This window comes from Zonotrichia leucophrys, chromosome 6 (assembly GCF_028769735.1).
Source record: "Zonotrichia leucophrys gambelii isolate GWCS_2022_RI chromosome 6, RI_Zleu_2.0, whole genome shotgun sequence".
Taxonomy (NCBI): Eukaryota; Metazoa; Chordata; class Aves; order Passeriformes; family Passerellidae; genus Zonotrichia; species Zonotrichia leucophrys.
This window is the reverse complement of record NC_088176.1, coordinates 9,970,327-9,996,810: the sequence shown is the minus strand read 5'-3', so window position 1 is coordinate 9,996,810 and position 26,484 is coordinate 9,970,327. Positions and strand designations below refer to the sequence as shown.

The 26,484-nt window shown below is 41.7% G+C and overlaps 1 long non-coding RNA gene across 2 annotated transcripts in view; it reads left to right on the top strand.

Moving 5' to 3' along the window:
- The first annotated feature begins 8,453 nt into the window (after positions 1–8,453).
- The window catches only part of LOC135449820 (uncharacterized), a 28,537-nt gene continuing 10,506 nt past the window's right edge, over positions 8,454–26,484 (top strand). The window contains exons 1-2 of one of the 2 annotated variants that reach the window (XR_010440850.1): positions 8,461–8,527; positions 23,331–23,438. This is a non-coding gene — a long non-coding RNA (uncharacterized LOC135449820). Of the gene's footprint in view, positions 8,528–23,330; positions 23,439–26,484 lie in introns of both variants that reach the window. The other variant, XR_010440849.1, reaches the window with a different exon arrangement.

Sequence of the window (26,484 nt, the reverse complement as noted above, 5' to 3'; positions counted from 1 at the left end):
CTTTCCATCACTATTATCCCTAAGAACACAACAAAACCATAACACCTCAGAGGTTACTTGCTGGTGGCATGACAGATGCTGTTACTGTTGTGGTATCTGCACGATTACCTACCCTATAAGGGTGGTGCTAGCTCACTAAAATTAGAAAGAACTGGTGGCTCAGCCCAAAGTACAAACATTGCTATTGTGTGACTTGCTTGTTTTTGACTTTTAGCTAACAGTTGTCCCATCAGAGTGAGGATAATGCATAGCAGATGAAGAGCAGTGATTTTAGTGAATTCTCCACGCAGGTGATTCATGTGTTGTTCTATTTGCTTTTTTTCTCAGTTAAATTTATTGTAAAAGACCAGCTGCTAACCCAAAACATATGCCAGGGAAAGAAACATAAAAGTGCAACGGTACAGAAGTTTTCCTTTTGGATTGTTTCAAAATGTTTGCTTACAGACAGGAATTCCTGCTGCTTGGGTTTAAAGAGTTGTCTTTTCCACTACCTCCAAACTGATTCACTCTCACTTATGAAGAGAGGCATTTAGCATTCAGCTCCTCCATTTTTCTGTTTCTCTATTCTCAGTGAGTAACTCCAGTGTTTCTTTGGTTAATTAAAGTTTACTGCAGGAGGAGCAGGAGTGGGTTGAGAGCACTGATGAAGAGATGACTAACAAAGTAATCGGCATGTGATTAAAGTGTGGGCTGACAGGCACAGATTAGCCCTCCCTGGACTCTGCTTTTATCTTAGCTCCATGTTTGAAATAATTCTGGGTAATAATATATAGAATTTCTATCCCATCTAGCTTATCACTTTAGAGCAAACTAGACAAAATGACTCAATTTCAAACGATTCTGAGTCAGCTCAGGCTGCAGCCACACATTGTGAGGTTAGGTGACTGACTCCTCTTTTGTTTCTTTAAAATTCTTTCCCTGTGTGAAGTACAGGGGAAGAGGGTTGGTCAGAGGGGAAAGTTGAGGTGGCATTATAAAGCCTCATGACATGCATTGGTGACAGTCATGTCACAAAATGCTTTTATGTCACAGAACACTTTGTGACCTGGCAGCAGCTGAAGGCTGGGGTGGATGTAAAGGTTTGAGTGGTGGATAAATCACGAAGGGAAAAATAAAACTTTTCCCAGAGGGAGAGTCACCACCTACACTTGCACAGAAAGTTGTTTGCTCTATGTGGTGACTCTAACAGATTTTTTTACCAAAAAAAAAGCATGAATTCTTTTTTTTCTTTTTAAATTATAAGTTTAATTTGTGGGATTACTGACAGCTGTGTGATGCAAGATGACAGAAAGACCTGCTTTAAACATGTCATATTAACACTTCCTCCAGCTACTCATATCCTTTTCCACCTCTGTAATTCTGGTATCCTGTGAGTCTAATACTGAGGCATTACCTGAGCTGCTGTGCAGGTAATAAAACAGTGTTTTGTTTTTTCACCAACATGCATAGAGAGCAGTGAGATGTCTGTTTCCCCTCCCCAGATTCCTCCATCTGCCACTATGGCCTCAGTGAGGACTGTTTGGAAGCTAAAAGGGCCAGCATCCAAGCTGAAGGTACCAGAGAAGGTGGCAGGGGAAGGAAAGAGAAATCCTCCTATGGGGTGGTGGTGTCCATGGCCCACCAGAGGCACTGAGGCTTCCTCATTGGTGACTGCCATGGAGTGCTGAGGTCCTCATCCCATCAGAGAGCACAAACAGCATCACCTGAGCTGCCTGAGCAGCTGCTGCTGCCAGCACTTTCCATCAAGCACAGGAGTCATTACTAAGAAAGGGAACTTAAACCACTAAGTTATTAGTGGATTATTTGTGGAATCTTAGAACAAGGAAACAAAAAGAAGAAGGAAAAAGATGAAAAAAAACCAGGAACCCCTAGTTCCTGGAGAGTTCAGTAAAGTTTTGGTATGTCGTTTTTCTCTGAGCATAGCTCACAGTAGCCCTGTACTGCCCATGCTTAGGAGCTTTCTTTTGGAAAGTGCAAAATTGCCACTTCCAGCTGCTGCAGATGTTGGGGAGCCATCAGGAGACTGTCAGTGCAGTGCCATCATACTCAGTGGTAGTAAAATAATTTGTATCATTCTTATCAAGGAAGGGATAGTACATCTGAATAACTCATTCCTGATCGCTGCTCAAGACAGTTGTGACAATCTGCATTCTTTTGTTGATGGAGTATGTGTCAAACTAGTCTAACAAATTGATAATTTTTTCATCTTACAGGAAAGAATTGGTTTACCTCTTTGATTTTAAAATGTTCTTTTAAAAAACTCATTTGTCATCTGCTTAAGGCTGTCAAATGAATGCTTGTTTCAGAAGAACTTACAAGTTAGAATAGTATCTTAATCAGGTTTCTTGGCACAACCCTTAATGATGCTCCCTTTAAAGCCAAAACAAAAAACCCAGGGATGCATTATTTACAATATAGAGTGAAAAAATTAGATGCTTCATGCCATAAGGAAGCATGGGTGTTTGCACATTAGCTGAACAATATCTGCAACTTCTAAATTAGTTGTTGTCTGTACACAGAAAACAAAGTCCCAAAACCACAAGGTCTGCAAAAGTCATGCTTGAGATAGGTATGATCCTTTAAGTTCACAAGAATGATTTTAGGTGTTGTATTCAGTTCAGCATAAAGACCTTGAAAGTGACACAACTATAACCCCAACCTCCTCCTTTTTCTGTTTCATTCTTGTTTGTTTAAATATGGAACTTCATGGAAATGGCTAGGAAAAAAGGCTGCCACGAACTAGGTTGCTCTTCTCTTACAATTGAACAGTTCAGGTTGAAAGGCACCTTTGGAAGTCATCCATTCCACCCCCTATATCATCTTTACCATGACAGGAATTGGAGCCTGAATGTGAATAACAGATCAGAGTGGGAGGGTGTTTGGAGTGGCTCTCTCCACCCTTGCTCTGGACCAGGCGTGGGCAGGGAGCAGGTTTTGGTGTTGTGGGCTGCTGTTTTGAAGTCTGAAAGAATCTCTGTGAATGACTATGGAATCAGTTAGACTGACAAGTGGTTTGTTGGTGGGGTTTTTTTCCCCAATCTGATTTCAAGACCATTATTAGCACTCTTTTTTAGATCTGAAAGCCAGATGAGTGTTAAAAAGAAAAAATTGTGAGGGAGAAGATACTGTGTAATGCAGTTTGTATTGCAGCTTTCAATATTTTGAAAATTACCTTAAAAGAAAAAATAAAATCATCCAACAACTTCCTAGACACAACAGATTATTTTTCTGTGGTTTTGCTTTTTACAGCAGAGTTGCTGAAGTCATGTTGACCAGCTTTCATGCCAAGTTCCCAATGATACTAGCACAGCAAAAAATGCCTTTTTTTTTTTCTTTTTTTACATCTGGAAGCAAAAACCATCCAATACGTCCAGTCTGGTTGTCAGTGTGGGTATTCAAATAGCCATGCCGGCTCTAGTGGGAATTATATGGGAACTGGACTGCTACAGGGGAAATTTTGGGGAGACCACAAGCACAGTAACTTTTGAACCAGGAACTCTTTACTGTACAGTCCTTGGTCTGGCCATCCCAATGAGTGACTAATTGGCCTCCTTGGAACAAGGAAGCGAAGCAGTTCCTGGCATGTGGTTATCAACCAGCAGCTCAAGATAGGCAGGTGATGTGAGTTCCTTCTCTGAGTTCTGTCTGGGTTTTGTGTGACATCTGAGCACCAAACCGCCAAGTAAAGCCTTTGTGTCTGACCTGCCAGGAGATTCCTGGGGTCTCTGGAAACTGCAAGATGAGTGGGGGCTTAGCTGGTAGCTAGATTCTATTTTATCATTTAGTCTCCCAACTTGTAATATTTTGTGTTCTTTCAATCCTGGCTCTGTAATGAATGTTGCTTTGCTTAATGGCAGTAAACACAAAACAATCTATTTGTCTGTGCAGCTGCCATCAAAGGTGTCAGTTTTGGTTGACATTTTGAATGCTGCTGTATGTACAGCTTGGAAACCTGTTGATCTCTGCATGTCACATTGCTCTGTAATAAAGTCCATTGAGAGAGAAGTGGAGCTATCCTCTGTTACACCACCAAGGGAGACTATGAAACTGCTCACAAGGACAAACAAAGAGAGCTGAAAGTTGTTTTCAAGCTTCCCCTTTGCTTGTCCTGAGTGAGGGGATGGGGGAGGAAGGACCTGCTTTTTGCAGATGGTAGAATGATTCACCAGCTAATGGGGTCTGAGAGGCTGGCAAGAGAAGATGTCATTAGCGGTGCCGCACGTCTGTGCTGCGCACATTTGGTCCGGCGCAGCGCGCTGGGTGTGCTGGCTCTGCCGGCTGCTCGCTCCACCAGCGCCTCTCCTGCCTCTGCTTACGCACACCCAGTGCTGCTCCTGAAAACTCTGATTTATGGGCAAGTGACTCTCTCATGGAAAAGTGCTCTCATCTGCTAGGATGACAAAGAGCTACTCTTTGCTTATTAATAGCGGTTTAAGAGACAACTTGCTGGTTAATCGGTGGTGAGATACACAACTGGGTTGCAATTTTCATTTTAATCCCCTTCATTTTAAATACATAATAATATGAGATCATTGTAGTAACCACTGTGGTCAGAATTTCTTGAAGTGAGTGACAAAATATCACGTTTATTAATGCATTCAATATTCATTAGCCTTTCACAACTAACTAACTAACTAACTAACTAGCTAACTAACTTTCAGCCTTCAAGAGTTCCAGGAATACTTGTGCAATGGGGATTATTTCTAAATCTTTCACACTAAAACCAGTGTTCAGTTGTCAAATATCATAGTACTTTAGTAGTGGCTTTTCCCATGACCACAATTCATGGAATAGGCTTCAACTTTACTCATGGGAAGTTACACAAAGTGGTAAAATAGGTTTTAAACTTTAGATTTACCAAGCTGTCACAGAACGTAGCTTTTGCTTTCAGTTGCAGGTTGGCTCTTATCCAAAAAGATAATTTCTTTTTTGTGTTATGACACTTATACTGTGCCATTTTAAAACTCTTGATATTTCTAAGAGAAAAATGTTAAAAAAAATAAAGGAAGACTGTGTCTATTTTGAATAGGCAAAGGTGTAAGTTCTTCAGTTGGAGAGTTCTGTCTCTGTGTCAGTCAGCTGAGTGACTCTGTTGTGATACTAATGCAGGTCTGAGTCTGGATTTGAAGCCTAAATTTCTATAACTGAAAAACTCAGCATAGCTATGTTGAGAGAAGTGCTATTTGTTTTCATATGCATCATCCAATTTAAAAGCTTTTTTCCTTCTCCCTTATATTTCCCTCCTCTTCTGCTCTTGCATATTTGTTTTGACATGCTACCTGTCTTTCTTCAAAGTAAAGAGTTGTGATTTTTCAAAAACTCTGAGAATATCTGCATAATATTCAATTTAGTGGTTTACTATTTAATAATAATATATTATTCTGGAGACATGGTACCTCATTCAGCTTAGCTTCTTTTATTTGCAAGGCAAATCTTTGAAGAAGATATGTCATAGCAGTCCTGCCTTTATTCTAGTTAATAACACCAAATTGCTCAAAGATTACTATTGTCTTTAAATCTTATCTATTTTAATCTAAATAAACTTTCAATGGCAAGTACATCCCTTCTTCTGAATTGTTTTAAATGATAAGAACAGGCATATGACTAATTGTGGAACCATACAGAGCTATTTGCTTTCTTTGGCCAGCTACCTCACCTGCTTGGGCTGTGCATTATATCAGGGAAACCAGCATGATTCATAATGGAGGAGAAAATAAAGTGGTAGAAATGATAGAAAGTGTTGAACAATACCCATTTGTAAGGTAGCACTGTCATATCTCAAAGGGGTTTAGAGCTGCTGTTTGACTTCCAGCTGTCTACTACTAGTGAAAATGTATTTGAAGACTTTATTATGTATCCCATGGTGAAACATTTGCTCACAAGCTTTCCCTGTAGTGAATGCTGAGATTTGGATGTACCATTCTAATTTATTTGATCCTAATGCAGTTGGTGTACATCAGGCAGCTTTTTGCAGGCAAGGGAAGTGCTTTTTTGCAAGAAAAATACTCTGTACTAAAAACCCCAGCCCTGTTACATTGCAGGCTCTCCTGCTGCAGCGTGCTGCCAGTAGAGCTCCTGAAATGTCTCTCCTTGATTACACAGACAGCCACAGTTGGCAGCTGTCTAGCACAGACAAAGCTAGAAAGAGATTTAACCAATTCTGTCATCAACAATCTGGGGTAAATACCTCTCTAGTTCTGCTCTGGAGAATGTGTGCTTCAAAGTGGAAGGAAGATAAACCTTTGGGTTAAATAAAAGTAGGGCTAGTAAATTGTCTTTTAGGAAAGCACCTCTGTGCTGAGGAGCTGGCAGTAATAACATGGCATAACTGATAACATGGCATAATTGGTCTACTGTGCTTAGTAGGGGAATACCTTATTAGGGAATGACATTAACATTTCCCTTGTGTTTCTTTTCCTGAAATGTACTGACAAGATTACAAAAAGATTGTATCAATAAATAAGTGGCTTTGTAAAAAGCTATAAAGAAGTGAAAAATAGTGTACAAACACCATCAAAGTCTTGCAGGGCTGTAGAGATACAACCTCATTTTGCACACAGTTTAATGGGCTCAAGAGAGGAGTAAATGAGTTTCAGGTAACTGAAAGTGGAAAATGAGTGCCTAGGTCTTGGCTGTCATTTGGAATTAGCTGCCTGTACCAGCAGTATGCCTGAAATGTGCCTGGGACTGTCCTGGCTTGCCTGTGCAGGCTTTTTCTTGACTCACATTGTCCTCTGAAAACAAGGGAAAGGGACCAAAAATACAAATGCTGGCTTGGCAAAATGGGGAGCATTTTGTATATGCCCAGACATTTGTACATCAGCCCAGGATATTGGCTCAAAGCCCTGGCCAGAGAGGTGAGAAATGTCATCCTGAAATCAGGCGTCAGTTCTTTTGCCATCCTGCTTTTGGCTGAGATAACTGGTCCCCAGACTGGTACCTTCTGAGACCAGCTGTGCCTAACTAGGCACAAGCTGTGGCCAGCTCCTTCTGCAGAACAGCATCCTGTGATTTCTTTGTTCCTGACATTCTCAGTTTTCTAAATCATGTGCTTTGAGGGCAGGTGGGGTGAAAAATGTGAGTTTGCTGCAGTGCAGTGTAATATACATTTTATAGGTTGTTATATGCGGGAAGGGAAGGGAAGGGAAGGGAAGGGAAGGGAAGGGAAGGGAAGGGAAGGGAAGGGAAGAAGAAGGGAAGGAAGGAAGGAAGGGAGGAGAGGAGGGAGAAGGAAGAGGAAGGAAGGAAGGGAAGAAGGAAGGAAGGAAGAGAAGAGAAGAGAAGAGAAGAGAAGAGAAGAGAAGAGAAGAGAAGAGAAGAGAAGAGAAGAGAAGAGAAGAGAAGAGAAGAGAAGAGAAGAGAAAAAAGAAAAAGGAAATTAGCTCTCCCAACATTGGAATGCGAACAATTCTCTCCTATTACCCAGCAGCAGTCACCTCAGGAGCTGGTTATGTGTAATGCACCAGTCATAAAGCAGTGGGAGTATGTTAAAAATCAAGAAATGGAGTGGAAGGGGGGCTGGGAGGTAGTCTTGGAAATGAGTAGTTCTCTCCCACTCAGCAAGCCAGTTCCATTATCTGAATTAGTATAAAAATACCCACCCACCCGTAGGAATGTACTAAGTCGCTCCCTCCATGCCAGATATCTCTGATTGAGAGTAACTGCTTGCTTTTGAGAGCCTGGAGTGGATCTCTGTGGAGTGCTTGAGTAGGAGGTGAAAAATCAGCAACTAATGTGATGGCTTCTGGTTTTGTTTTATTTATTCTGAAACATTTTTTCAAGCCCAAACAGCAGCCTGCCAGGGAAGGTGTCTCTGCTTGGGATTCATTATAGTTATTAACAGTAGCAATATGTCTCTGGCTAATTACACTTGGTTTGTGAGTGGCAGCCTTTGATTGGACAGTTTGCTCTGCCCTCCTGGGCAGGGGGTTTCTTCTCAGGTCACAGATTAAGTCATTGCTAGATGATAATTTCATGGTATGTTATGGCAGTACATGCTTGAACCAAAGATTACCACTGCTTGACTCTCTCCAGCTAGCTTTTTCACACATCTGCTGGAAATAGGAGACAGGGATCAGATCCTGCTTCTCAATTGCTGCCAGTTTGTAGCAGAATGAAGATCTACTTGCAGAAATTTGCCACTTCAAAGTATCTTTAATAGGAGCTGGATATAGAGTTCAATGAATTGATGCAATGATATCCAAGTTGTCCATGTGCATGGAGGGATAGTGGAGGCAGGTTTGTGGTTGGGAGCTTCAAGATGAAGCATTTAATAGTGACTGCTCTGGACTATAGCAGGAGTCCTAGTAAAATAAATGTATTGTATAAGTGGCCTTGCCCCAATCCTAGCTGTTCTAAATGGGCTGCAGCTGTGATGTCCTTCATTGGGTGGCAGCTGTGGCTAATGAAGATAACTGGGATAAGAGGGGGTGGGCTGGCTGGTCAGGGAGAGTCTTGGTGGAGTTCTGATGAAGATGGCAGAGCAACTCTGCTGTGAAAAGCTGTGTGTGAGAAAACCACCCGGAAGGTATGGGACTCTAGAAATATGATAACAACAATATGAAATACAACACTGGACAATCTATAGGCATCTGGGTACAATTTCAAGATGTTTAGAAGCTTTTGAAAAACTGAATTCAACTGAATTACAAGGGGAGTGTTTTATTATTATTGACCTTGCTGTCAATAATAATTGAAACATTCCCCTCTGTCATTCAGTCTGCTGGACAACGTTTGATAGGCATTGCTGTGGACTCTGTGCCACCTTTGACACTGAATGTGGAGCATCATTTAAAGACCCATCTGCTCTTTTATTGGCAGCTTTTGGTCCCCTGGTCTTTGCTGAGTGCTGTGGAAATGACTTGAGGAATGTACAACTCCTGTATTGTTTTGAGTTTGCTATTTGAACTGAGGTGCCTAAAGAATGTTTGCAGCATTTTGCTGATGTTTTAAATACCATCTGTGACCCTTAATGAACACAATTGCTTGCCCTGACTGTAGCTCTCAGTTTGCAGAACTGCTGATGTGCAACAATGGTGCAGATAGCCTGCTATCAGGATTACTCTCTCATCAACTATGAAACTCTTTCTTGGCAGAATTCTTGGGACTCTCCTCACTCATTGCCACACTTCACATGAAATTTTTTTTTATTAATCTGGTTTGAAATGCAGCAGCTCTTTTTCTGACCTGAAATTATTGATTCTCTTTGTCTAGGGGAAACCTAACACTGCTTAACTAACGAATGACACATTTATAAAGAAGTCAGAAGACACTGCTTGTTTAGAAACAGCTCTAAAATTTCTACCTAAAATCATAGTTCCCTGGGGTTGAGGCTCACAGCAGCTTTCAGTAATGGTCAAAACAGCAGTGGCTGGGTTGTCCCTGCATCCCTTAAATGAAAGAGAGAGTGGGATTTGAGCAATGACAAGTATTAGCAATATACATCTCACAAAGATTTCCCTGAATTGCTGTGAGGAAATGTCTCAACTTTGGCATTTAGGAAGGGTTGGGTTTCTCCAGTAGAGGGGAGGTGATGCCCTGAGGTCAGTTATGTCTTTCAGCAGCTCAATCACTCCAAAACTTCCTCTTCTGGGTACCTCATTTGTTAGAGACAGACCAACTGTTCTGAAAAGTAAAAGAAGAGTCAAATCTTTCTTCCTGGAGGGTATATGAGTTATGGAGAGGCAAGAGAGGAAGGAAGGCAGGGGAAACAACTGGGCTCTTCATTGCTTTGCTTTGTTTCTCTTTTCAAAAGGGTTATAAATGTCACTTCTCTTTCAATGTATCTGGAAGCTGAAGCACTCCTATAATGGAAATGATCATATGGTCCTAGCACAACTGTAAGGGGTTTTTTGTGCTGTTTTTCATCTCTCTTCTTGAAAGAATCATCCAAGGGGAGGGTAGGTAGGAGTTTATCCTTCCCCTGTTAGAAAGCTTGGGTCTGGATGCCTCCTGGTTTTGGGGTGTTTTTTTTCCTTTGTTTGTTTTTTGGTTTTTTTTTTTTTTTTTGGCTTGTGTTTGTTCTTATAAAGATAATCTAAAATAATTAAGTGGTCTTTATCACTTAAGTTACAAGCAGGGGGCTGCCTCATATAGAGTTTTTATTTTTCTTCTCCCTTCCCAGCTATATTACATTAGCTGATAGTTTTAGGAGAGAATTGAATGAATGGGTGCATTCTTTCCTGTCTTTCCTGGAAAGTTCCTCAGGTTGGTGTGTATTGAGTAGGAGTAAAATTTGCCTTGCTCTTGGACTGTTTTGTAAGTAAACCAAAGAACTGAGGTCATAGAAATGTCAGTCAGTTTTGGCTCCTTTGCTTGCACATTCACATGACTTTCTTTACAGAGATATTCATGAATCTATAATCAATATTTTTTGTAGAGTTGAAGTATTCTGGTGAGCAGAGCCCTGAGTGCAAAGGTTTAAACAGCTGAAGCAAACTATACCACATGTGCTTAGAAAAGCCTTTGCAAAATGCTTTGTGAAATGATGAAGTTTGCTTCCCACACACACCTACATGTGATGCATCATGCACTGTCTGCCTAATGAACTCTGGGGTGGACTGGAGCAGAGCTGTGTCTTCAGAGACATGCTGCACAAATAGAGACAGTGAAAGGAGAGTTTTCTGTCTCTGTCAGCTGCTGGCTGAGCTTAAGGCTTTGTCCATCTCAATTTATTTGTTATGGGAGAATCTCTGATTTATTTTAACTTCAGCTTGGCAGAGCTTGACACCAGCTCAAATATTCTTTTGGGGCTTTGTTTTTGGGACATAATATAAATAGGTAAATAGGTGAGAGATGGGAAGCTGAAATGCCTGTAGGCAATACAGGTAAAAATAGAGCTGAAGCAATCTATGCTTCACAGCCTCGGGCCTCCTGTGTTTGTAATGGACCTTGCAGGCTGTAGGCAGTGAAAACTTGTCTGCTATGCTGGTTCCTCCATTTGCTGCTCTTTTCACATGAGTAACTTTTTTTATTTTTAAGTAAAATTCTTTTAAAAAACTTTGTGGCAAATAATTCAGTTGTATCCTATTCACACACTGACTGCCTTTGCCAACACATACCTGATTAATGCAGTGGCAATTACACCTGCAAAACATGCAGACAGTTTGCACATGGAGACTTTGTCATATGCTAATGCTCTCATTTCCAGCATATTTGCATGCACTGATGAATGGAATTCCTCTCCAGCCTCTCTTTTATCAGAGGAATGATTTATAGCTTTTAGCCACCCACAGCCACAGGGAAAGCTGGGAACAGAATCTGACTCTGAGTTGACTTAACCATGGAACCATCCTTCCATGTGTTGAGTGGGTTTGGAAAAGTGCAGGAGGGGTGACCTGGCTGTTTCTCCGGAAGATTAGTATTTCATTTCTCACCAGAAGGTCAGAGATGGGGAAAAGAATTCAAAAATATAACCCAAATCCACCAACCTAAAAATTATGAAGTCAATTTTGCAAGGCTGCTTTAGTCTCTTAATACTCATCTGCCTTATAAATGGGACAACTCCAGGCTGCTGCTAGAATTTTTCTATTTGTTTGTTTTACATGTCTTCCCCTTCCTTGAAAAGGAAATAAATGGGCCATAGTACCTATTTGATATGGGTCAGGCTTTTCTGTCCTGTCAGATTGCTGTTTATTTTATACTGAAACTCTTTGGGGTTCATCATAGCCATTTCCCAAAAATACTACTTTGCATGTACATTTAGTGTCTGAAGTTAATTGACAATTATGCACATGTGCTCAGTGTCAACAATGTTGTCCAGCTGTCTTTGTTTGAGTAAGATCTTTGTAAAAAACAACTGAGCCACTGCAATGGGGTCAGAGTAGTTAAGTAATGTTTGCTGTATCCTATTAATCTACAGCATTTCATCAGTGCTTTATAATCTCCCTCATGCGATGACATGAAAGAATTTTGCTAACAGCAGTAATCTGTTAATAGGACTTGGACTATGGCCCATTTTTAAGAACTTTAACAAATCATTTTGTGAAATTCAATGAGAAAATGGGTTACAGAATGACTTTTAATGTGCTCAGCTGTGATTTCAGATAGATAAAAATTGTTCTTTGTTCAAATAATTGTTTCTTTTAATGTCTTTTAAAACTGGAAGTTGACTGATGGCTGTTCTGACAGCATAGGAGAAAAGAGAAACAGAGTTCAGCTGAACCAGTTGGAAGGTGGCATAGCTCTGTGCTTTGGTTTGCCAAGCCTAAGCTGTTTTGAGTCTTTGGGAAAATTACCTGATCCCTCAAAGGCTCAGTCTGCCCCATGGTGGGGATGATATGACTGCTTCCTACCTCAGCAGTGCTTGTGGTAATAAATACCTTAAAGATTATGAGGTGACAGAGTTGGTTGAGTGTTGCACCAATGATAGAAATGAGGGCACAGTGGTAGTGCTGACGTGTTTTTTTTCTCTTTTCCAACTGTTCCAACTTCACCTCAGGACAAGCAGAGGTGGAAAAATGTCTTGAAAGCTCTAGTGGAGTGTCAAGAACTGAGTAGCAAGTAGGTAGGCCAGTGGGATATCAGACCCACCAATTTATTTAGGCGAATAATATCAGTGATATTATCAAGGTTTTTCTCTTGTTCTCCCCACCAAGGTGTAGCTTCAGTTTTTAATTGTGACTTTCAGTACATATTAAAAATAAGTCTATGCCTTTTCCCTTTGTTTTTCCCACTTGTGCAGGAAAATATCTAATCCAATGCAGCTTTTTCAGCCACTTAATATTTACAGGGAGATCAGAGACCTGGTTCTACACTGGCCACTGGTTTCTTGAGTTTCTCTGCCAATGCTTGGTATAATGAGCAAACTATTTCTACAAGGAGCCTTTGGGTCTAACCAAAATCTAATGGAAAAACTCTCTTTGCTATCTGTGTTTCTTTCTAAATCTTTTTGAACACAATGCTTTCTGCAAGTAGTGGTGACAGGAGACCACTGAAGAAGATTCTTGTGTCTCTGGTTCTGCAGCAGAGCACTGAGCAACACACATCACCAGATTTTAATAGATACAAACCAGAGCCATGACCAGTGGTAGAAACTCCCATGAGCTGAATCAAGCAGCAATTTGAGGTTGTGTTGCCTGGCTTCTGCAGCTACCTGGGAGATGGATATCCTCTGTAGCCTGAAAAAACAGTTACAAGTCACACAGGGATGCCAAGGGAAGGGAGTAGAGAAGTCTCTATCAGAGAGATGCTCAAGAGAGGTTTTGGAGCAGGATCATGTCTAGCAGGGATCTTGCCCAGTACAACCCACACTGGCAGCAGATTGGTATCACACAGAGCTGCAGTCACATAGGGAAAAGAGAGATTCTCTACAGTATAGCTTTTCTTATATTTATGTATCTTTTGTATAGCAAAGAATACTGCAGTGTTTCTATTTTACCCAATGCAGATTTTCAGGCTATCTCACCATCATTTTTCTTCTGTTTTAACTTCATATCAAAAATAACCATGTTAGCAGTGAAATTGTCATTAAAGCCTCACTGAAATTACTGTGATGTGTTACTGTCAACAGATGAGTTTTATGTCTTCATTTACATTTCAGGCAAGCAGTCTCTGAAAATGCAAATACATGGTTTGGAGCAGTATGGGCTGTAAGGAGGAGGAACAGATGTGTGGGAAAGCTTTTTACTACTGCTTCCTTTCATGGTGGTGATGGTAATTAGCAAAGGAAGACACAGTTTTATTAACATGTGTGTATTGCAGCAAAACTTATCAGCCAGGGCCTGTGACTCAGGGAAGAGAGACTTGGAAAATGCAAAATCTTGCACTGCACGGCCCTTGGGTTCAAATCTAGCCCAGGGTGTTTGCTGGATACTGTTGGATTTCTTATTACAGTAGCAATAAGCAGCTCTATCCAGCACACAGACACAAGGTGTTTAGCACAAAAGCGATGTTGTAGTCAGCAGTGCTCATGTTCTAAAAAGTTTACAATCTTAATATTTCTTTAAAAACAAAACAATAAAAAAACCCAATAAACCAAAATCAAAACAAACAAAGTCACAAGCAGGTCTTAGGCATCCACATGCTGGTTTTGGAAGACGGCCTCCCTTAGAATTCCCTTGTATTCTTACAGCACCTCTGTGCACCTCAGAGGACACTTCTTGTGGTTCTCCTATTCCACATGGCCAAGGCCCATGTAATTAATTGATATCTTTACAGGATTCCAGGTGTGCAGAGCAAGCCATCCTCCCCTCTCCACAGTGATTCTCATGGGTGGAGACTCGCAGCCCACCCTCTGACTTTTCCTGCTCTTCCTCAGCAGCTCCATTAAGGCATTATCTGGGCTGTCCTTACAGGCCACGGTGGCTCTTCTCACCTAAGGGGGTCCCCAGGCTTCAATGCCAAGTGTTGTGACCAGGGCAGCTGCATGGCATTTAATTAACTGACCATCTTTCCTTTGGCAGCTGTGATCAGTAGTCAGGAGTGACAAAAGCCCTGGATTTTTCAAAGTACAGAAAGCACAATTTCAGCAGTGGAATATCTTTACAGGGAGGGAAACTAGGAAGAGGATGCAGCTCCCATATTTCTGGATTTTTGGTTCTTCAGTAACCCTGTATGATACAATCCCTTCAGCCTCTATGCTTTCAGCCATTACAACTTTTTCTTCCCAATTATTTTCTGCCAGGGATCTTCTTGGAGCATGGAAGGTGAGAGTTTGCCTTCATTTGCCCATTTCTTATTACTCTAGTAAATGTAAGGAATATCTTTAGAGTGTTCCTTCCTTTACACCACTAGTTCAGCAAATTCCTAAAATAATATAATGGGACATTATGGAGAAACAGCATCCATGGTATCTGCAGTAGTATAGTGTTTCTTGCCTCTTCCTCTTGTCTAGAGTCCACCATGTCTGGTAGATGCTGTTAAAGACAGGATATTGGAGTTAATAAATTTCGGGTCTAATTCAAAATACAAGTATTTCCCTATGAATTTCTTTTGTTGTTTTTAGTTTTCGCTTCTTTGTTTTATGCATTTGTTTCATCTGTAGTACCTCAAAAGAAAAGAACATACAGTTCAAGGCAGGTTCAGTAATGAAAATACGTCAATATCAAATCCAAACAATATTGTAAAGCTCACGCTGAGGCTTCTCCATATGCTATGTTGATATTGCCAGCCAAAAACACAACATGCAACTTCCAGAGCTGGGTTCCGTGAACTTTTAAATCTGTACAAAAATAACTGGCGACAGCTTTCCTCATTGCAAAATCCTTTCTACTCTCTCCCAGGAAGAGCTGTTCCCCTGCCGGCTTTCAGCACCTCCTCCTCCCCGTCTGCTTGTTCCTTCCTCCCTCTGTTCTGCCTTTTCTCACGTTTGTGTGAATATCCTCCATCCCCAGTTCTTGTGACAGAGAGACGATGCCTCCGAGCTCTGTGCCCATCTTGCTTTCCAGAGACATTACATCACCTGCTGCTGAGCAAAGCTGATTCCCTGCAGCTCTCCCCTTCCCAAACATGGTCTGTCTTGGATCAGCCCAGTTGTCTGGGGGTGTGAATCAGTATTGCTGACCAGTCTGCTGGTTTCCTTGTCCTCAAATTTCCAAAACAGCAAGCAGTTCCCAAGTCTTGGAGCAAAACACAAACATGTGGCTGAAACCTCAGCTCAGGCTGAGGAGAGCGCAGCTGTGGGGTGATGCTCTCTGACCATAAGCTGTGTGGGACAGGTCAGAAGCTTCCCCCATCAGAGACCTGATCTCACAGGGCTCTGCAGCCTGCATGAGTGGACTGGGTGGTGCTGATTTTTCTGTCCATTGTTGTTCCTAGATCTGGGAGCCTGTTACTGCTGTAGTTCACAGGAAGAGCCACATATGATGTTAATGTGCAATAATTTACCTTCTCAGTGTTGCAAGAAGTGAGGGTGATGACCTCCAGCCTTCTTTGTAGGTCACCATGATTCACTTGGTTTTTATCAGGAATTATTCTAATGTTACACCTGTGGGTATAATACTCAGGATATCTTTCACAGATGTGATTTCCAGGAGAACTGTGGAGACCTCTCCATCAGAAATGCTGGTGGGAACACCACAGGAGTTGTGACCAGAGCATGAAGTACTTGTTGCACTGAAGTGGGAAGTCAGGGAGCTGACTGCTGAGCTGGGAGCAGTGCTAATAGCTGCATGGGCCACTGCTGATGGCACAGAGATGAGGCCATAAGGTGATTGCAGGACAACAGGAGGTGACAACATAAAATGCTGTTTTCCTGTTGCTATTTCCTGGGGAGGCTATCTGTCCTCAGATTGCTGTTGCCAATGATTTGATTTGTCTCTTTTCTGTCTCCCTAAATAATGCCTTTTTATCACATCCTACTCTCTCACTACTCATTTGGGCTGTTAAGTACCACCTGTTATCTACCCATCTTTTTCATGTGAGGAAACCTTCTGTGTTAATGCATTCCTGTTCCTTAAAGCAGAGCTTATTGGGTCAGTGTGGCTTGTGGTAACCCACACAAATATTGGCACTAATGTGATTTCTGCCAAAACCCGTGAAACTACCAAGGACAGTGATGTGCATAATAGGTTCTGTTAAATATGTCAGTGTAGCTATTTGTTGTGCTTTGATTAGGTCAATTACCCTTAAATCCCCCATCCCTGAGGGGGTTAAGCCACCCTTGGACTGTCACAGGGGGCTCCAGGGCCAGAAATGGTTTGTGCACACCTTTGTGCCTGGTCTGTGCCAGTGGGACTGTAAATGAGGGCATGTCTGCATGGCATGAGCTGTCTGCTAACTGGGGCAGTTACATGAGAATAGAGGTCCCTATATCAGTAGGACTTATTCCTGACATATAAGCGCCTTTTTAAAGCTTGTGTTTGATACAGAGTTCCTAGAGAAATCGCTCATCTTTAACCTCTAGTTACACAAGTGCAAAAATGTGCATAGAACAGCACTGAGTGGGAATGTAGTGAATTAACAAATGGTGATTAATGACATCCAGCTCAAGAAAGGCCTTTCTTTGGGGGAATAGAGGTTTCCTCCTGTGCTGGTGGGGATTCTAATGAAAAATGTGTCATTGTGGAGTAAGCAGCTGACGTGAGACCAGCAGGAAAGTCCTTTTTTTTCCCCATAACTTCTCTCTTTTGAGCCATATCTGTCCATCAGAGTAAAAGGGAAAATGCGTCATAATACCGTAAGGCATGAATTAGAAATGACAGGACAGATAATAGTGGACATCACAGAGATGAGTCAACGCTGAAAGAGCTGGATGAACAATATGAGCACCAGAAGATGCTCTGAATGACCAAAAAAAAAAAAAAAATATATATTTTTTACTCTGTGGAAAGAGCTGGAAATATCAGGGGTATAAAAGTAGGTTGAAATAAAACTTTAAAAAAAGGCATGTCCGGTCAAGAATTAAAAATTTTAACCCATTAAAAAGTAAGAAGTAGAAAGGTTTTAAGTTAACTTAAGTTAGAAAATCACTTTATAAAGAGACAAAATTGAGAAGACATGCTTCTTTCAAAATCTTATATTTTCCATGTGTCAACAGACATTGTAGGCCCTTTTTGGTGAAAGCAAAGGAGTAGTAATATCACGTTGTGTTAATTATTGATAATTTTATGGACATCCCATAAGAGTATTTCTGTGGAAAAATAAATTTTAAATAGATGCCAAAAGTTTCTTTAATAAGACACCCTTGTAATGGAGCTGCAGTACTGTGGAATCAGTGGAAACTTGATTGTAGTTTTACCTGTTGTTGTCATTAATAATGCCACACAAGCTTTGTTTTGGCTAATCACAGCTAGATTTTGGTGCAAGGGTTTAAGAACAGTTGTGTGGTTTTGAAGTACATCTTGGCAGTACTTCTAAGCAAGTTGTTTTTATTCTATTTCTTCTTTCTATCCTTTCTGTCTTTCATTGGTTTCTTTCTTTCAGGAAGACTGTGTCATTATGATACTAAAGTTGAAGGAATTGGGAGTTTCTCAGCAAAAGGTCTAGTAAGAAAACTGAAGTAACTTAAACCAGAAATATATCATAAACAGAGTGGGTTCGGATTTGGGATAAAGGGCAGAAAATTAAGGTTGCAATGAATACATGTTATTTGTCTCCTTGAGTCATCTGGGGATTTCTCCACTGAACCATGGCAGAGCCACACTCAGCACAGGACATGTCCTGGTTAGCATCAAGGTCCTCTCTGTTCTCCTTTCTGCTTACTGGCATGGCTGGGAACTTTCCTAAGTAAAGGCAAGCTTTCAAGTTACTGCACCAAAGGATTCCCATTAATTGATTTAAAGGCCTTTTCTGGTTTTAAGTACCTCTTGTGCTCTTCTCAAGAAAAGGAAAATAAAGCAGTTAGAATGATGCAAATTTCATTGCAATCTTTTTGATTTAATATCTCTCAAGCTCTTCAATCATGTTACCTTGCTTCATGCTGTGTTAGTCTCTGTCAGGGTGCAAAAAAGAAACTGTGAAAGGATGCTCAGTTGATGAGCTGGAAATGTGAATCTGTTTCTGCATACCCACTGCTCATTTGTGTTGCAGCACAGTCTGAAAGTACATCCATCCTCTATGTGGCCATTTTTAAGAGTTGAGCCTCAAATTTTCTTCCTGGGAAAATTTGGAGCAGGACAAGACTGGGCACAGGTGTGATTATGCTCCAAGACTGGCATCCTCAGAGTGTGTACAAGCCTCCAACCTTAGCTCCTGGAGCCTGTTCTTGCCCAGACTTTGACAGCAGGTGTAGGCCAAGGACAGCTAATGGTAGATCACAGGCTGAATTATTGAATTCAATTGTCACCTTCATGATTTTAAGAAATATGTGCTTTCAAATTAATGTAATCATTAAGAAAGCTTCCCCTGACTGACTGCTGTCCAACAAGGATTTATCTAAGGTGCTATGTTTGTCTACAGCAATTTTGTGTGTATTGGCTATTCAGAGAACAGGGCTATCTCTGCAAGCATAAGTAGGACAAAGTACACAAGGAATTTTCTCACCTACAGCCTACACTGTTGGGGTTTTGCCCCATTGTGTCTGGAGCAACAAGTGTTTTTTCATGTGTTTAATTTCTTTTATAAGATGCTCTGGGTCTTGTTCCCATGGACATCTACAGAAATACCCTATTTGTTGGCACTTGCTGTGATTAACTAATAAAAGAATAAGTGTTAAGTAGTGGTGACATGAGACTTGGAAACTGAGACTCTGCCCTTAGCCTGAAAGCAGTGTTTGTGTTCAGAGGTACAAGCACAGCAGAAGAAGAAATTATCACTTGAAGCTTTTTCTGATAAGTGCATCTGTGAAGTCTTTCCCAGCAGTGTAGTTTGTTAAGGATTTAGACATGTAATTATTGTTTTGTTGGGTGTCTGTTGTGCATGCAAATCTTGTATGAATCACTAAGAAAACAGTTTTGTCTGTCACAGGCAACTTCCACTCTGTCATCTAGGAATGTCTATAGGGAATATATTTCCTGTGCGATGCCTTGACCCCTGAGCAGTGTGCCAGGGTCTTCTAGTGCCAAGCTGAAACTTTAAAATATTCCTCCTCTACTAGGAACAAAAAAGGTTAACAAAATGCTTAAAAGCCAGTCATGGCAAGATATGAGAGATTTTGTGACAACTACCATTGACAAATACAGTATAAATTGATTTTAGAGAATTAAAAATTTAGGCAGAATTAATAATGAGTTTAGGCTTTATCAGGCTTTTGACTCTGAGAAGAAAATAATTCAAAATTCATATTGTGCAAAAGAGAAATCTAGAAAATTATAAGGGTTTAAAAAAGCCAGAAGGGACAGGGAGATAAAGCAAAAGCAGCAAGAATGTCAAATTGGAAAGTGTTTGGAAGAGTGGTAGGTCTGGGTCTTGATCAGGGGAAACAGTTGAGTCAAGACCTGACTAACACATGCTCACTACCTTCCTTAGCCAGCACCTGAGGCAGCCCAGAAGGGTTTGTGTGGGCCAAAACTAATGGCAGGTCAATAAAAACATTGCATTGCTTTATTTATCAGCAGTAAATGGCATGTTAGCAGAATAAACCAGCCTGTAGAGAGTTTCCTGGTGTGCAGGGAGATTATTTGTGCCCAGACAAGCTCCTTTATTGTTAGCCAAAAAAAAATTTTAAAAAATAGCATGAAGAGTTTATTCTTATTACTTTGAAACTCTTATTTAAGCAAGCATGATGGCAACATATCTTGATATCATCTATAGTTATTTTGAATACACTGGTAGTCATTTTTGGTTTGTCAAAGGCTAGGTAGTTAATTCTCTTGGCTTTCCTTCAGGTTCTTAGGGTTTTTTGAGGAGGAACATAAGTCTTCATATCTCCCACCCCTTTACAATCCTTCAGTGACGTTATGGGCCGGTGCGTGGGAAGCAGTTTCCAATTTTGTTCCTGCAATCAGCTGTGGTTGCAGTGAAAGCCCTCAGGAGCTCTGGCTACCTGATGCTTTCTGCACATTAGACAGATAATTTACAATTATCATTTGTGACTTTAGTTATTTATATATGCAAAGGACTACAGCTGCAGTGAACATTTCTGGGGCCCTTGAAAAAATGTGGTTCCAAAATTGATAGCATTTCTATTTCTCACTATTAAAGTGTATTTGAAGTGAATCTGAAGTCAGGAATGAACATCTAAAATTTGTTCATTGGGCCAGTTAAAGTTGTTGGTCCCTTGCAGGATGATGAAATGTACTCTCCAGGAGGAGAAAGGAAATTGTACCTTGCTGAGGACAAGAAAGAAATGGCCCTGAAGTTTTTTTGAGAGGTTCACTCAAGAACACATCTTCAGTGAAGATTAATGAATGAAAAGCACTTTGCATAATTACTGCTCCCCCTGCCTCATGGTGGGGACATTGTGATCACTGCAGTGACATCCTTTTGTTCAGGAGAGGCTCCTTCCACCACCGTGCACAGCCCCAGGCACCTTGTGCTGCCTTGATTTCAGATGGAAGGGGTTCCTGCACTGACACCCCCATGAGCAGCATGTGGAGTCTCTCCACCTGTGTGCTGGGAAAAGCCTCCTCCTGCACGTGAGCACGTCCCTTCTGTGTCCAGGGCTGCCTTGTGGGTTTATCCTAAGACTCACCCCAGCTCCAGGTGCTAGACAGCTTTGGCCAGGAGTCCTTGTGCCAGTGCACACACACTGTTGGCCTGGGTGTTCTTGTCCACCTGGTGAGGCAGATTAGGGCCCAGGCTGTGTTTGAAGGTGAGCTCTGAGCTGCCCACACTGCAGGAGGCAGTGGATTAAGTCAGGAACAAGGAGATCAGTTGCTGTAATGCTCCTGCATGCTCCTACCAGTTACTGGGCATGGGTACTCCTCAGGCAGCTCTCTTCTTTCTAAGTGACCATTTTGACCAGGAGGATTTTGAGGATTTTGCAACTGGCTTGGGATTTTAGGCTATCTCCCAGTCCATCTGCAAGTGCAGAGCATAAGAATGTCCAGGGCACTGGGTGAACTGTAACTACAGTGTGTGTAAAATGGAGTTCACACCAACATGGACATACCAGACTACCCACTCCTTATGTGATCCCTTACTCAGATATCTACTTCCCTCTGAGGTGCCCAGTGAAAAAAGGGATATTCTTGGGCCTATAAGGAGCTCTTTCTGTGTGTTTGTGAGAGCCAAACCCTTAGTGGTTTCTGACTTATCTTCTTTGGGAAAGAGTGTGGTGCCTCAATTGTGTTCATGTGGTTGCAAAGCTGGAGATGGTCCCAAGCACAAAGTTCCATGGCAAAGCTTCTTGTACTTTTGTAGCTCCTTCAATGCCTTTCAAGACACCATGAGAAGCTTTCAGAGGAACACCTGTCCTCACATAACTTATGGCACATCCAGAACTACAGGTCATGTCCACATCTCCTGCTTTGCTGTACAGCTACTGTCCAAGCTCCTCTGCAGTCCTCCAAAAGTCTTGTGACAGCTCTGTACCCAGTCTCACAGGACAGATGTTCTGGGAACAACAAAGAATGAGGCTCTTGGAATCTTCTCCAGAGAATGTGAAGAAAATTTTTATCTTCAGCAATTCACACGCCTGCTTTTTCCTCATTCTTTGTTTGACAAATTGTTTTCTATTTACAGCCAGCACATTTTAATGCCCTCTCCCTCCCCCCAGCCTACTGGGTTCTTTTTTTCTCCTTCTGACAATGTTACCATATGGTTCTATTATTCAGAGATTCCTCAACATGTATTGCAACAGTCCTGAAAAATAATTAAGTGCTACTGTGGTGTGAAAGCACATCTGTGATCAATGGCTTCCTCTGGAAATTATGGGATAAAATGTCCCAAGACATTTTTCTGTCTTTCTACTTTCTCTCTGCCCTTTTCTGCCCCTCCTGGCCCCCCAAAAGTATTATAATAAAGGGAAGAAATTCTGTGTGAACTGCTATTTTCATTTTCTTTCTTAAAAGCCCTGCACAGTGTGATTGGTAGATTTTTTGAGCTGTGACTAGGGAAAGAAATCTCTGGGGAGAAAAAGGTATATATTTAGCCTCTGTACATTTAGAATAGAACTTAATTCTATGGTGATAACCAATGATTTACACCCTTTAATCCAAAAGTCCTCCTGTGCCCTGTGGGAAACACAGCATATGTCCAGCAAATTGGTAACCATATGCTCCAGAGAACACATGCTCTCCCAGCCCTTCCCTGCCTCATTCCATTGATGCTTCCCTGCTAAAGTGCTCTGGTCTCACAATTTATTCTGCCTTCATTGAAATCTTTGTGAAGAGAAGAGTTATTTTCAGATTCCTTCTAGTATTGCACGTTCTGTGTTTTTGCAAGGTTTCAGGCAGTTGTTTTTTGCTGGGGAATTTCACAAGTGAATCAATGAGTAAAGGTTTTCTCAGCTCCTGATAAGAGTCAGGCATATCTCCTACACAACTTTTTCTCCTAAGTGTGTATTGGGAAAATAAATTAAAGTCAGGGTTATCCTAAACAAGTTTCACAGAGGCTTTTCAAAATGGATTTGTTCCTAAATCCTTTCTTTCACCTCCTCATGTTATCAGCCTTCTAGTGCTGCCACTGAAACTGTAAAGATAGTAATGAATAATCCTTCTTTGTCTATTTGGCACATGGTGAAATAGAAAGAAAAATGACACCCGTAATGTATTCTTTTCCTCTTTCTGGTCACTTTTAAACAGAACTGCTATAGCAGAGCAGGAGCACTGGCTGAAAGCTAAAACTAGTTCATGCAAAGGGGGACCAAATGCGTTAGCCTGCAGCTACCCTCCTCCAGCAGGAAAGATTATCCCAGATAAGCAACAGCAGGGTAATGTTGAACAAATTAGCTTGACTGATGAACCCTGAACTCTTGTCAGTATTAATGCCTGCTAAGTTAAGCAGGCCCAGGCTTTATTATGAGGCTTATCCTCAGAGGCCAATGCAATATAACCTATTTTTTCTTACAGATGTCATGTAGGAGGGACTCTGGGCCTTTTCCAGTGATCCCAACAGGCTTTTACAGTTTTGTTTTTTCCCCTCACCTGAAGGACTCATTGTACTGACAGTGGCTGGAGGTGAGTGGCTTTCTGCTGCTGGTGTATATTGTGCTAAATTCTTTGCATAAGGATGGACTTTATTCTGTGTTTGCATAATGTGGAGGAGCCTGGGCTGGCTCAGCCCAGGACCAGTCCCTAGGCATTGCTGCAACAGTGGTAATCCAGGCAAGCCAGTCCTGATTACGTTCCTGACAGCATGGTGTCTTAGAGTTCATTTGCCTTTTCCACATTTAGACATTTGTTTCCTTCCCTTAGTCCCTTCCAAAGTCAGATTTAGAAAACCAGAGCCCATGAGTTCTCTGTCAAAGGGTTCTGAGTGACCATGGCATAATGGAGGTTTACCACCTGCTCTTCCTCTCAGCAGCCAGGTCCTACATGGTCATTTTGTGGAGGTTTTCTCAGAGGGAGGTAGAAAAATGTATGTACTGCAAACTGCCATGGCAGTGGAGTCAGCCTGCTGCCTGCCAAGAGCCCTGCTGCCTTGGGGGATTCATGGGCAGGTGGATGGCTGGGTGGGGACAGATGTGCAGGGGTGGGTGTGCAGTGGGGACAGTGTGCCTCCCAGGGTGGCAAAGCTGAGAAGCCCCTCTTCTCCTCTTCTGCTTGTCTGGCCTTTCTCGTGGAGGCTGCCTGCTCTTTAGCACCAGCCAGGGCACAGCAGTGAAAGGAAGGCGGCACAGGGGACAGTGCAATGCCACCAGCCAGAGATGGTGGGAGAACCTGGGGTGAAGGGTGCCAGCTGCCAGCATTGGTGGGCTGAGAGATCCAAAGGGGGCACCACTGGGCAGCTAAAGTATGGAACTGAGCTTTAATTTAATGTGTTTTAATGTGCTGAAGAATGGTTTCACAGTTCAAGACTTTGAATTATTTGGGAAGTGAGGTACAGGAGAACAGTCACACACTTCTCTGACTCTTCATTTTCTCACTTATTCTTTCATTCATGGGCATTTCTTTAAGCCATACAGAAAAGCATTTACTAAAAAGGAAAACACGCCTTAAATATTTACTCATATGTATTTGAAAAGCACCTGGAGTGAGGAGAATGATTGGTGTTGGATGTGAACTCTCCTGGGATGTCAGGAAAGGGATGGGAAAAGTTGGTGCTCTGGTTTTATTGCTTGTCTATGGGTTCCCAGTGCTTCTGAGGTACAAGACCAAAGATCAGCCTCTTCTTTGAGCTCCAGCATCCGCTGGAAGGGGCCTTAGAGATACAAGTTCCCATGAGGAAGAGAATATTTGTCCTGTCACAATGTCAAATTCTTTTTCCCTCCTCTTCCCAATTTGGCATGGTGCTTGCATATCTCCTTCCCAAGGGTACTTGTTTGGTTTTAGTTGCCTAAGGGGCAGATTGGGAGACAAGATATCAAGGTTCTTATTCTTGCCTCTGCCAGAATATTCTTGTGACCTTGGGCAAGCAGATTTCTGAGCAAGACTGAAATAATCTTATATAATGCAGGCAGTCATTCCCTATTTCAGAGCAGTATGAGGAAGTTGGTTCACATTTATAGGATTCAGACCTGAGCTGAATTTGCTTAGACTGGTTAGGGGAATCTGAGGTTGAAACTTGAGTTCAATCTGTTCAGTGCATTTCTGAGATTCTCTTGGGGAGGCTGCTCAAACTGAAAAATCTTCCCAGCAGATAGGCTAAAATATCTATGTTTATTCTGGAGGAGTAACACCAATAGTGTATATGTATCTATATATATAGATAGACATAAAAATTCTCCAGAAATGTGTAGACTTCAGTGGAGGAGCTATTTTTATTACAGGAAAGGCTCAAAAAGAAAATATCCCTGGAAAGCTGTGCTGTGTTCATTGAATATTTCTGTGTCTTTGCTTCTCATCTACTCACTGGAAAGGAATGGCAAACAAAAGCCCCTTTGTCATGAAAATCAGCCACCAACCTCTGCCAACTGTCAGTCAGAGAAACAATAAGTTTGAGAGCCAGATGTGCCACCCTCCAAAAAAGGGGATGTGAGATTGGGTTAAAGGACAGAGAAAGAAATTTGCTCTCATAATAGGCCACCACAACAGTGCAAAAGCAGCTCTGCCAGCACTGCTCCTCTCCCCCATTAAGGGAGTTGATGTGACCATCTGGCTTTCTCTGGGTTCAAGTTTTCATGGGCACAGTTCCCATCAACACCACAAAACGGAAATCATTTGTTCCCAGACCTGATTGCAACACAAGTTGTAATTGAGTCCTTGACTGTTACAGTCTAGATTGGGCCATGGGCTAATTTAGGATGAACCAAGAATATAGATGGGAACAAATATGACAAAGGAATGTCATAGGTTGAAACTAAATCTGGCCACAGCTCATAATTAAACATTGAAATCAAAAATCCCCAGGCGGGCACAGAGGGTTTATGAGGCTATTCTTGTTCACATGATGCAATCTCATGGTTTAATGCCATCAGGAGTAATGACTTTTCACCACTTCCTTTCACCTTCCTGATGTCAGCTGGTACTTCTGGGGCCTCAGGAGTGTCTGATGATGCTGCACCCTGCCCACATATGTCCCAGAATGAGAGCTGGAGCAATCACAAGTGCACTGGAGGGAGTTGAAGGTGCAGTTGAAGGGGGGACTATCCAAGAAAGTAGCTGGTTGCTTTAGGTGTATCCTGGAATAATTGGAATAACATAATTTGATATTGATGCTGTAGTTCTGGGACTGACTTCAGGCTATTCAAACCAGTCATCTGCTCAGGAAGCCCAAAATTACAGTGCCATGTGCTTAGTTTGCCTGAATGGACAAGCAAGAAGAGTAATCACAGTGACAGTCAATTACTACACCAGAGCAGCTTTAATAGAGTAGGGCATCAACAGGGACATCTCCAGAGGCTTTTCGGCATTTACTGGAACAGTGGTCATTTGGAAACAGGAAATATATTTCACAATAGAATTAATTCCCTTTCACCCTCAGGTAAATATGTACACCATAATAATGTTATAACCAGGCATTATGTAATGCAGGGATACTTTTGTCCCTGGTGGCCAGCTCAGGATTCCTGCTCTCCAGTAATTTCCAAATGCTTTATTTGTCATGCCAGATCACTCATCTTAC